Below are 13,513 nucleotides of genomic sequence, written 5' to 3'. Positions count from 1 at the left end.
CTCCCTGGACTACATGAAAAGAGACATAGAAGAGCTCTCTGATCTTGTAGCCCAGGCAGGTATGACCCTAGCCCTGAGTAGCATCCTGCCATCGCCCAGAATGATACCGCAGTACAAGGACAAAAAGATTGACTTCAACAATTGGCTAAGCTTCTGGTGTCATTCTAAGGGGATCCAGTATCTGTCTGCCTGGGACGACATGGTCGACAGACCACGATGCTTTGCCAGAGATGGCCTGCACCTGTCACCCTTGGGATTCCGGATACTGGATAAGGCTCTTGATGGCCCTATAGTGCCTTTTTTAGGCAAGGTTGAAATGACAAATTCACCACCGTAGCAGGAACAGGCAAGCAAAAACTAAGGGTAATGCTACTCAATGCTAGAAGTCTAACTCTCAAAATGCACTTACTCGAGGCACTCCTTAAAATGGAGAACATTAATATCTGTGCAGTAACTGAGACCTGGTTCAAGGCTCTAGACAGCACCCCTGCATTATCAGGCTATAACTCATACCACACTTTTCGGCCATCTAACCTGGACCAGAACAACAAAGGCGGAGGTGTGTCCATATTCATTAAGGATATCCACACCTCCAGGCCAGTTGGGCAGCATAATGCATCGGAGGTTATCCAAGTGCAACTAACTCTGGGCAAAACTGCAATCCAAATTGTAGCTTGCTACAGATCCCCCACAATGCCCCAGGATTCCCACTCCTCTTTTCTTGATATACTGGAAAATATTAGTGTTCAACCAAACACCCTAATAATGGGCGATTTCAACTACCCTACCATTAAATGGGAAAACTCATGTACCAACTCCTTCGCTCAATGCTTTCTGGAATTCACAAATTCCAATTCCCTGGATCAACTTATCCACAACCCCCACCAGGGCCAACAATATCCTAGACCTAGTCATTACCAACATGACCGGTGTTCCACACCTGAAATAAACTCCTCATTGGTCAGATCTGACCATAAGCTAATCACCCTAGATATCCGCATTCTGCCCCCCCCCCCCCACCATTAAGGAAACCACAGTAAAAAAATTTCTCCAAAGCCAACTTCATGACACCTATACAGATGGACAATATAGTTACGACTGCTGAATCCTACACAAATGCACTCTATAAGCACTTACATGAGTGCTATTCCAAACAGAACCAAGACGCTATCCTCCAAAAAAAGGAAGCCAATCTGGTGGTCCCTTGCCATAAACAAACTTTACAACAGAAGGAAGAAACTGTTGCAAAAGAGAGTAAAATCCCATGAGTGGGGGCGCTCCCTGGTCAGCCTCAGTAAGAAGCTGAGATCCCTTATAAGATCCTCCAAAGCTAGCTACTAAAACAAGATCACCACTGATTCTAAGGGCAACCACAAAGCATTCTATAGCTATGTCAAGAATCTCAATGGCAACACCCAGACCTGCTCTGAGTTACAGCACAACTGCACGAAAATTACAGAACAAACTGATATTGCCAACATTCTGGCAGATAGGTTCAGTGCTAATTTTACCTACCTCTCACCCCCTAAAGGGCCCATATCTATACAGGAAGAATGCAGCGTCCCTGTAATGACATCTATGCAGGTAAAAGCTGCACTCTCTAAAACCAAAAACACAGCATCCATGGGACTGGACATCATCCCAGGCTGCAAACCTCCAAACTCTGGACCCCACCCAGTTCAGGTTTGTGAAAGGCAAATCATGCCTTCTGAACCTGATTGACTTCTTTGAGGCAGTCACCAAAGCCGTAGATGAGGGTAAGGTAGTTCACACAGCCTATCTTGACCTCGCCAAAGCTTTCAACACCATCCCCCATTCTGGAATTACAGCTAAACTCACTAAACTAGGTATAAATCCCTATGTCACAAGATGGGTTGCCAACTGCCTCACTGACAGAACCCACAATGTAAAAGTTGCAGACTCCAAATCTGACTTCAAACCAGTGACAAGTGGAGAACCACAGGGTTCAGTCCTGGGATCTCTCCTCTTTGGTATCTACTTCTCTGAAGTATAGGCCAACACAGAAGGCCTCTGGCTGATGAAGTTCGCAGATGACTGCAAACTAGGAGCCATAGTTGAGTTTCCAAATGATGTGGACATCCTACAGAAGGGCCTCACTGAGACAGATGCCTGGTGTCAGAGGCATGGCCTCAAGCTCAATGCCAAAAAGTGCATTGTCATCCCCTTTGGTAAAAAGGTACAGTTGTGTACACGTACCATAAATGTAGATGTTCGAGTGTATTTACTGTTGCAGTCCTGGTTACCCACCCGCCAGCCCCATACTTTTCTCTTTTTATACCTCTTTTCTCTGTTCCTATGCTCAAAAGCCTTTTTGTTGTATTTGCTTTTATTTGGAGGTATATTTTTTGTGTTCTAAATTACATGCACACACACACACACACACATATATATATATATATATATATATATATATATATATATATATATATATATCCACACACAAATAACCCCGAACAAGAAATAAATCGAAATCAATCCAGTAGCAATAAGCAACATAAAAAACGTTTGTAGAATAATCCACCAGTCTCAAGTATCAGCAAATGAATCCAATGAACAAAGTTAAAAACGACTTGATTTATTTTGTAAAGAACAGAACAAAAACGTAAGCGCTTTCACGGGCTTCCCAGCTTCATCAGACGTATCAACTGACTAGCTTAACGGTTCCCATATATATAAATAATTCAAAACACTTAATTGATCAATCAAGTAAAAGCTTGTGCGTTAAAGTGCTAGTGCAAACAAACCATTAAAACATAATATAAAAATACAATACATAGTATAAAATGCAATCGGAGCATGTGATAATCAAACACTAACCCCTTTTTTCTTTTTGGAAATACAGTTAAATAGCAGAAATGGCAAAAACGAAATCAAACTGCTTATATAAACATCCCCATCAACTGCTGTCGCTTGCTACATTGTATTGACATAGTACAAAACTGTAGAGAATGCACTACAAGATATAGAGCAGTACAAGATATAAAATGCCTGTAGGAAGGCGTGATCAAACACTGCTCACTTTACGCACATTAGAAATGCAGTTATAAAGCAGAAAAACAAACTTAGAATGCTCGTACAGACATCCCAATACACTACTGGCCATTCCTACGTTATATTAAGTGGCAGCAATATAAATTGGTGGCTTATACATGTAAAATATGAAATATACAGAAGCCATAAGCACTAATAACTTCTTGTACCTTAAAAATACGATTGCAATGCCTAGCTCAAGGTAACCTGTAAAGACATCACCATACGCTGCTATCTAAGCACGTAAGGTATCTACAACGAAAATTATTGAAATAATTGCTCTATATGTATAAAACATATAGCTATCATCAAAATGGATATATTTATGTACACTAAAATTAATAAGATATTAAAATAGTACTATGAAATAAATAAATGAATAAATAAATAAGGTAAATAGATGAAATAGATATGTAAAATATAAACCAACAATCTGCAAGGCCATGGAGCGTATTATCATGGAACTTATAAACAAAGACATTGGCAACCTTCAAACACTGGACCCCACCCAGTTTGGGTTTGTGAAGGGCCGATCTTGTCTCCTGAACCTGATTGACTTCTTTGAATCAGTCTCCAGAGCCATGGACAAGGGTAAGGTGGTCCACACAGCCTATCTAGACCTTGCCAAGGCCTTTGACACCATCCCCCACTCTGGAATCATAGATAAACTTACTAAGTTGGGTATTAATCCCTATGTCACCCAATGGGTTGCTAAATGGCTTACTGATAGAACCCACACTGTAAAAGTAGCCGACTCCAAATCCAGCTCCAGACAAGTGACAAGTGGAGTACCTCAGGGTTCAGTCCTGGGGCTGCTCTTGTTTGGCATCTACTTCTCTGAAGTACAGGTCAACACTAAGGGACTCTGGCTAACAAAGTTTGCAGATGACTGCAAACTGGGAGCCATTATTGAATCCCAAATTATGTGGATACTCTACAAAGGGCCTTACAGAAACAGATGCTTGGTGCCAGAGCCATGGGCTCAAGCTCAATGCCAAGAAATGTATTGTTATCCCCTTTGGGAAAAACATGTATCCATGAATTACCATATAGGTGGCAGTACACTAAACACAGAAAGTGTGATAAGAGACTTAGGGACACAAGTGGACAGTGGTCTCACCTTCGATAACCACATCACCACAACAGTCAGGAAATCCTTCTATGTGGCACACCTCATCACGAAGGGCTTTTCATTCAGAAAAAGGAGGTCATTGTCCCACTGTACTCATCCCTCATTAGACCCATTATAGAATACAACGCCCCATTTGGTATGTACCTCTCAGGACATCTGCAACAACTGGAAAGGCCTCAGAAATACCTCACTAAAAGAATCACAGGCCTAAAGCAGATGCCCTACGCTGACCGCCTTAAAAAACTCCAGCTATACTCTGTCGCATATCGTCTACTCAGAGGCGATCTCTGCTTAACATACAAGGCCATGTCAAACCCAGAGCTGTTGGACATGCTACACTTAAAGAAATCCCAATCCCTCAGAGCTACACGCTCCAGGGATCTAAACCTTGTCATCACAATAAACAAAACATGCTGGAGGGATAGGTTTTTGACCCAGAGACTCCCCAGACTCTGGAATAGATTGCCCATACATGTCAAGCAGAGTGCCTCTTTGGACCTCTTCAAGAGGAACCTTGACGATTGGATGGGAGAAAGGAAATTCACCCCAGGGATCACGTCAGTCGCCCTGCTAGACAGGGGTCCAGGAAAGTAAATAATGTGGGAAGAAATAGCCAGGGAATTGTTATGGCTAGGCTTGTATAGGCCCTAGGGCTGATAGCCTAGTACCAACCTATGAACCTATGAATTATATGCAGAGTAATAGTATATAAGTTTCTCTTTAAGAGAACTATGTTGTAAATTGTTATACAATGTGATCATGTTGTATTAAATACTGGATTAATTGCTAAAACCATCTACATGATATTTAATAAACATATGTACACAATTCTATTCTAACAGGTCATCTCAATGTTCTAGCTTTTAGGATAGGTTTGAGTGAGACGGAATCATTCAGGCCAAGGCCCCTATGGGCACCAAGCCTAAAGATCCACTCAACTTCTGCATACTCAGTATCATTAGTGATATTACCCAATCTTAAGTTCACGTATTGTACATAGAGAATTTGAAACATAAAGACATGGGATTCACCTTCCTTCATAACATGCTTTGCCAACACATTATACTCCTCTTTTCTTGCTATACTGTAATAATGGTCTCTAATTCTTTCACGAAATGTACGATTTGTCTTCCCAACATAATAACAGTAGCAAATTGTACAATAGGCAACATAAACAAGATTCATCGTATTGCAAGAGCCATTGACCCTTAATTCCCATAGTCGTCCCGTTTCTGGATGTCTATAGAAGCGGGATTCATCTATGTACATACATTGTTTACAACTATTGCATCTTTTTGTACCCATAAATTTGGGAACATTTCCCAAATCAGAATAATTACTTATTTTGTTACGATAACAGAGTTGTTGTTTCAAAGTTTTATTATTACTAAATATAAATTTCAGTTTATTGCCTAATAACTCCTTTGTCCTATCGTCAATAAGATGTCCCAACATTTATCAATAGCTCCCTTAATTCTATCGAAGTTATTACCATAAGGTAAAACTAAACCTAACTTATTGTCTCTGCTGTTACTACCATTGAACTGTACTATATTATTATTAATATTGCTGGAAAAATAAGGTTTCGCAATGGTTTTTCTATTGATGAGAGTTTGTTTACATACATATTCAACTTCATCGTCTGAGTAACCCCTTCCTAGAAAATCTATTTTGAGTCGTCGTAGTTCTACTTTCAATGTATGGTCTTCATTGCAAAGTCTTGCTAGCCTAAGCGCTTGGCCTTTCACTATGTTACCAAACACTATAGGATTATGCATGCTCGTACGATGTAAAAAAGCTGGACAGTAACATGTTTTCCGAAAGACTTGTGTAGTTATCTTATCATTTGATTTATTAATCGTAACGTCCAAAAAATTAATCATATACTGGGAAGATGTCATAGTAAATTTTAGAAATGTACTTGAGCAATTGATCCGTTCAAGAAAGATTTTGAGAGCTGCCTCTGTACCCTGCCAAACAACAAAAACATCATCCACAAAATGTCTATGGAATAGGACCCCTGGTTGGTTCATTAAGTAATCTTTCTCCCATGAGACCATGATGAGATTTGCGTATGCGTTGGCGCAACTAGTGCCCATCGCCACGCCCCTTTTCTGTTTATACAGCTTATCACAGAACAGAAATATATTATTTTCTAACACGGTTTCAAGTAACAGGCATAAAAAATCTGCTTTCACAATTTCCATCTGACGATCTGTTATAAGCAAATTTTTAAGTAAACTGATGCCTGTATCATTAGGAATGCTCGTAAAGAGCGATTCGACATCAAAAGTGATGAAAATTAAACCAGATACACTATCAATGCTTTGTGTGAACATGTAAAAATCTTTCAAGAAATGCTCAGTATCGCGAAGTACATGCTTGTAAAGACCCAATACTTGTTTTAACTGTTGATCCAGATATATAGATATGCCTTCCGTGGCCCAACCCGCACCTGCTACTATCGGCCTAAACTTAGGACAAGTAGGGTGCTTGTGTATTTTGGGTAGGCCATGGATCTGTGGAATTACAGGATATTCAACATAATGGTAATAACTTCGATAGAATTAAGGGAGCTATTGATAAATGTTGGGACATCTTATTAGTTGACGATAGGACAAAGGAGTTATTAGGCAATAAACCGAAATTTATATTTAGTAATAATAAAACTTTGAAACAACAACTTTGTTATCGTAACAAAATAAGTAATTATTCTGATTTGGGAAATGTTCCCAAATTTATGGGTACAAAAAGATGCAATAGTTGTAAACAATGTATGTACATAGATGAATCCCGCTTCTATAGACATCCAGAAACGGGACGACTATGGGAATTAAGGGTCAATAGCTCTTGCAATACGAAGAATCTTGTTTATGTTGCCTATTGTACAATTTGCTACTGTTATTATGTTGGGAAGACAAATCGTACATTTCGTGAAAGAATTAGAGACCATTATTACAGTATAGCAAGAAAAGAGAAGTATAATGCGTTGGCAAAGCATGTTATGAAGGAAGGTGAATCCCATGTCTTTATGTTTCAAATTCTCTATGTACAATACGTGAACTTAAGATTGGGTAATATCACTAATGATACTGAGTATGCAGAAGTTGAGTGGATCTTTAGGCTTGGTGCCCATAGGGGCCTTGGCCTGAATGATTCCGTCTCACTCAAACCTATCCTAAAAGCTAGAACATTGAGATGACCTGTTAGAATAGAATTGTGTACATATGTTTATTAAATATCATGTAGATGGTTTTAGCAATTAATCCAGTATTTAATACAACATGATCACATTGTATAACAATTTACAACATAGTTCTCTTAAAGAGAAACTTATATACTATTACTCTGCATATAATTAGTTGTTAGTTTATATTTTACATATCTATTTCATCTATTTACCTTATTTATTTATTCATTTATTTATTTCATAGTACTATTTTAATATCTTATTAATTTTAGTGTACATAAATATATCCATTTTGATGATAGCTATATGTTTTATACATATAGAGCAATTATTTCAATAATTTTCATTGTAGATACCTTACGTGCTTAGATAGCAGCGTATGGTGATGTCTTTACAGGTTACCTTGAGCTAGGCATTGCAATCGTATTTTTAAGGTACAAGAAGTTATTAGTGCTTATGCCTTCTGTATATTTCATATTTTACATGTATAAGCCACCAATTTATATTGCTGCCACTTAATATAACGTAGGAATGGCCAGTAGTGTATTGGGATGTCTGTACGAGCATTCGAAGTTTGTTTTTCTGCTTTATAACTGCATTTCTTATGTGCGTAAAGTGAGCAGTGTTTGATCACGCCTTCCTACAGGCATTTTATATCTTGTACTGCTCTATATCTTGTAGTGCATTCTCTACAGTTTTATACTATGTCAATACAATGTAGCAAGCGACAGCAGTTGATGGGGATGTTTATATAAGCAGTTTGATTTCGTTTTTGCCGTTTCTGCTATTTAACTGTATTTCCAAAAAGAAAAAAGGGGTTAGTGTTTGATTATCACATGCTCCGATTGCATTTTATACTATGCATTGTATTTTTATATTATGTTTTAATGGTTTGTTTGCACTAGCACTTTAACGCACAAGCTTTTACTTGATTTATCAATTAAGTGTTTTGAATTATTTATATATATGGGAACCGTTAAGCTAGTCAGTTGATACGTCTGATGAAGCGGGGAAGCCCGTGAAAGCGCTTACGTTTTTGTTCTGTTCTTTACAAAATAAATCAAGTCGTTTTTAACTTTGTTCATTGGATTCATTTGCTGATACTTGAGACTGGTGGATTATTCTACAAACGTTTTTTATGCTGCTTATTGCTACTGGATTGATTTCGATTTATATATATATATATATATATATATATATATATATTTTTTTTTTTTTTGCTCCCCATTTGACGGGCACCTGACATCTGGGGCAAGAAAAACTGATGAAAATAGCGTCGGCTGCATGTTTTATACCCCTGATGACCTGACGTCATGGAAGAAGGGACAGCAACCGACGCAGGACCCAAGACTTTGTTATTCAGGCCGACTGAGGGCAACCTGCCAGCAGATTACCCAAATGTAATGACTGCAACAGTGAAACACTTAGAACATCTCTGTACCGATGAACTGCCACATAAACGGCAGTCTACTTAACGCCGACTGTGTGATAAGAGACCTTGGGACCCAGGTGACCAGCAGTGTCTCCTTTGATAATCACATCGTCACAGTAGTCAGGAAATCCTATGTGGCACACCTCATCACAAAAGTGTTCTCATCCAGGAAAAGAGAGGTCATTGTTCCTCTCTACTCGTCACTCATTAGACCCATTATAGAGTACAACGCCCCTTTTGGAATGTACCTCACAAGACATCTGCAGCAGCTGGAAAGGCCACAGAAGTACCTCACAAAGAGGATTACTGGCCTCAAACAGATGCCCTACACTGACCATCTGAAAAAACTCCAGCTTTACGTAGCATATCGCCTACTCGGAGGAGATCTCTGCCTAACATATAAAGGTATGTTAAACCCAGAGCTGCTGGACAAGCTACACCTTAAGAAATCCCAATCCCTCCGAGCTACATGCTCTAGGGACCTAAACCTTGTCACCACAATAAACAGGACATGCTGGAGGGATAGATTCCTGTCCCAGAGACTTCCTATACTCTGGAACAAGCTACCCATCTATGTCAAGCAAAGTTCTACATTAGCACTCTTCAAGAAAAATCTTGATGAGTGGATGGGAAATAGGAAATACACCCCGGGGATCACTTCTGTGGCTCTGCTCGACAAAGGCACAGGAAATTAACTTTCTTGGGTGGCATAAGCCAGGGAACCTGGTTTGCTAGGCTTACTTAGGCCCTTGGGCCGATAGCCTAGTACCTAACCTATGAATAACTGATTTTTTTTTGTTTCTCCAGTGTGTAGTATTCAAAAACTAGAATGCATTATATCTAAGCAGAACTTTTATTTATGTGATCTGTATAGTAAAATATTGAAAGCAATAGATAAGTTGGGTTAATATTTTTTTTTGGGGGGAGGGACAAGTTAAAGATTGCTACAGTTAACAACACATTCTGGTTCATTACACATGGACTTGGGGTGACATGTCATCCAAATATCAGTTAAATGCATTGTTAATGGACATAGGCTAACATTTTTTTCTCCCTGTGTTATTGTTATTGCAATGATTGTGTCCTTGCATTTTGCTTAACTTCTTCTAAGACCATCCTCCCTAGCAAGTGTGGAGTCACCTGTACATGGTAAGCCAAATATTTTTATTCAGTACTGATTAGCATTTCACAGAACTATTAATTTATCTGTATGTGTGATGTGGGTGTCAGGACCATGTGTGTATTGCTGTACCATCTGTGATAATGGCACCAGAAATTAATGTAATGAGATTATAAATGGAATTCTTAGTATTTTAAAAGAGTTACATGTGCAAGGTAAAATTCATACCTATTTATTGCAGTATTTGATAGTTGAGACAGCTACTATTACATTTATTTATGGGTTGCCAAAAATACATAAATCCATGATCAACCCCCCCCCACACACACACACACACTTAGACCAATCGTTGCAGCAAGACGATGGGTAATGGAGCCATTGTCGAAGTTTTTAGAAACCCAATAACAGTAGGCTTTGGGAAAAGAGGCACAATCATAAAGGGCACAAAGGACTTCTTGCAACAGTTATATGCCTGGTCTAGTAATACAAACACTAATAATTATTTACTTGCCACCTTAGATGTAGATTTGTTATTTACAATGACACTGAATGACACAGGTGTAGCCTATGTAAGACAGTATCTCCTAGACTACACTGAATATACACAACAATACATAAATATGTTATATAAGCTCAGGCAAAAACAAAATCACTGTACCAGATAAAGTCCAGACCAGGCTCCAAAAATATAATGCAAGAAATCCAAGCAGGCAAAGGACATGCATGGCATAAAACCAAATGATTTATTTAGTAACAAACATGTAAGCGCTTTCGCGTAGTACTCCTGTGTTTCATCAGACAAAATTCTATCACACGCCTAAACATTTTAAACACTGTTAAACCAAAAACTGTTAGCAACCTTTTCCCCCTCCAATTAAATAATTAGTGGTAACCAAGTGATTTAAAGTAACCTAACACTTTAGCAAAATAAGTACATTCTTAGTATGTTCCAACCACAACTTATATAACAGATTTCAGATATAATAAATAAGACATATATTGCAGATATCTAAACAATATAATATGCATCATACATAAACCATTTCATCATGCTGTTGCAAATATACTGCTGTTTCGGAAAATTTAATGCAGAACTGTGTTAACAAAGGCTGAAAACAGTCCTGCCATCCACATGGTTAACTAAGTATACAGCTTATATAAAATTTGCAATGAAAAATTTAAACTGCTACATGAATGCTCTTCAGTTTATTAAGATGTTGAAAAAAGAAACACATAAACAAAAAATATATAAAGACAAATATAAACAAAACCAAAACAAAGTGAAACGCAAACCAAGTAACACCAGCAAATACCACTTGTGACCAATAGAAGACAGACAGCCCAATCCGTATGTTAACGTTTTCGTTCTATTTATTCCAACTGAACTTCTTCAGAAAAGCACCCAAAACAAATTACAATGACTTAAATAGAAAAAGTCACATGCAACAACCTACCAATGAAACTGTGTTCACAATTTCATCTAATGTAGTAATGTAGAAATAGCAATTAAATAATACAATAGTATAAAAAATATATATATACATTAACTTGTAACCTAAAAACATGCTTATAAAATACTGAAAATACACCAGTAATCAATGTTTAAAATCTCTGTGCTAATAAAAAACATTTGATGTTAATGGTGTCATTCAGCCCTGGTAAATGATCAGCCTTTAACCTGATTTGCCAAATGGCTTCTCTACATTTTAAAAATGTTTTGAAATCACCACTAAACAATGTGTCTAACATTTTCTAAAACTGAAAAAGTAAATTTCTTAAACAAAGGACAACATAATGAATGCTTTGCTAATGCATTTGACACATCCTTTTTCTTTATTGCCAAATTGTGTTCATAAATGCGTTTATTTAAGGCACGTGTGGTCTTCCCTATATAAAAATGTTCACATGAAACACACTGTGCAACATAAACTATGTTAGTTGTCTTACAGATGTAATATCCATTAACTGTGATAACCCTGTTGTTGTGTTTCAAGTGAATGCTAGATGTTCCACTGATAAATTTACACTGTTTGCATGTTGTGCATGGAAAAGTACCTAAAACTGAATTACATAGTCTGTCTGAGCTTTTTGCACCTCCCTCCAAAATCATCTTGATGTTACTAACTTTCTTATATGTAAAAGTAGGACTATTTCCTATAATTTTAGCCAAATCAAAATTTCCTAGTATTATTTTCCAATTGTTTGAAATTATGCCTTTAATGACAGACATTTCGTTGGTAATGGCTAAAGCAAAGGACAATTTACATTGGGTGGCTATCTTAGAACTGTCCTGTATGTTGTCAATACTGGTGTAGTCAGACACTCTCAAAATTGCACTAGCTTTGTTTTCCCTCAAATACAGAACCTCACTAATAATGTGATCTAACCAACTAATTGTATAACCTCTATCAAGAAAGAAATTTTTTAACTTGATAATCTCCTGAAGGAAAACCTCATTTTCTCCAGTTAAACGACTCAGTCGTATAAACTGACCTTTCACTACACACTTTTTCATGTGCATGGGGTGTAAACTGTCATAGTGTAAATATTGGTTTACAAATGTAGATTTTCTGAAAATACTACTTTGAAAATTGTGATGTTCATGATCAATCGTCAAATGCAAATCCAAAAAATCTATACTTTTGCCACGATTTCCTAAAGTGAATTTCAAAAAACTAGTAGTGTTATTGAGTTCTTGAAAAAAAAACAAGTAAAAGAACTGACATCACCTTTCCACAAAAAAATCAATTCATCTATGTACCTTCTGTAAAATAAGATGTTATTGACCATGGGGTGTTTTGTCAAAAAATTGTTTTCCCAAGATGTCATGACTAAATTTGCAAAACCTGGTGCAACTCGGGAACCCATAGCAACCCCAGATGTTTGTTTGTACAAATCACCTTCAAAATTGAAGAAATTGTTATCTAACACCAGCTCCATTAAAGTACAAGTATGAACCAAAGTGTTGTCAAAATCAGATTGTTTACTTAAATATTCTCTCATAAATTCAACACCTATCTGTAGGTCTATGCTGGTGTACAAAGAAACAACATCTAGGAATGCAAAATGAACATTAAAGTCATCAACCCTAATGTCTTTTAATAACTCTAAGAGGTGCCAAGAATCTCGAAGATAAAATTTAGACTTTTGCACAACAGGATTTAATAAATCATCTAACCAAACAGAAATAGTCTCTGTTTTGGAACAGCTTGCTGAAACAATAGGCCTAAAATGAAGATAGTCTCCCATTTTGTGTACTTTTGGAATTCCAAATAAGGAAGCAATTTTAGGGTATTCTGTATACAAAAAAGTGTAAACAGCAAAATCAAAACACCCATCACTAAATAAATCAAAAAGACAAGCGTCCAACTTAGCAAAACTTTTGCAAACAAAATCAGCACCAACTATTCTGTAACATGAATTGTCAGCTAAAAGTGTCTTAATGATTTTACTGTATTCTACAGAACTCATTACAACTACAGTCCCACCTTTATCTGCCTTCATAATGCGCCAATCCTTGTTTCTGGCCATAATTTGGAGAGCTTCAATTTCTCCCTCTGAAAGGTTGGACTTGTAGTGTAATTGACT

The 13,513-nt window shown here is 37.4% G+C and overlaps 1 protein-coding gene across 4 annotated transcripts in view; it reads right to left on the bottom strand.

Annotated features, from left to right (window-relative positions):
- Positions 1-13,513, bottom strand: part of PLA2G6 (phospholipase A2 group VI) — a 1,377,288-nt gene that overhangs the window by 167,906 nt on the left and 1,195,869 nt on the right. The gene's annotated exons all lie outside the window — the stretch shown is intronic.

This window comes from Protopterus annectens, chromosome 1.part0 (assembly GCF_019279795.1).
Source record: "Protopterus annectens isolate FY-2018-M chromosome 1.part0, PAN1.0, whole genome shotgun sequence".
In the NCBI taxonomy this organism is placed as follows: domain Eukaryota; kingdom Metazoa; phylum Chordata; order Ceratodontiformes; family Protopteridae; genus Protopterus; species Protopterus annectens.
Note: the sequence above shows the minus strand (reverse complement) of the source record. Positions and strands in the feature narration are given on the sequence as shown.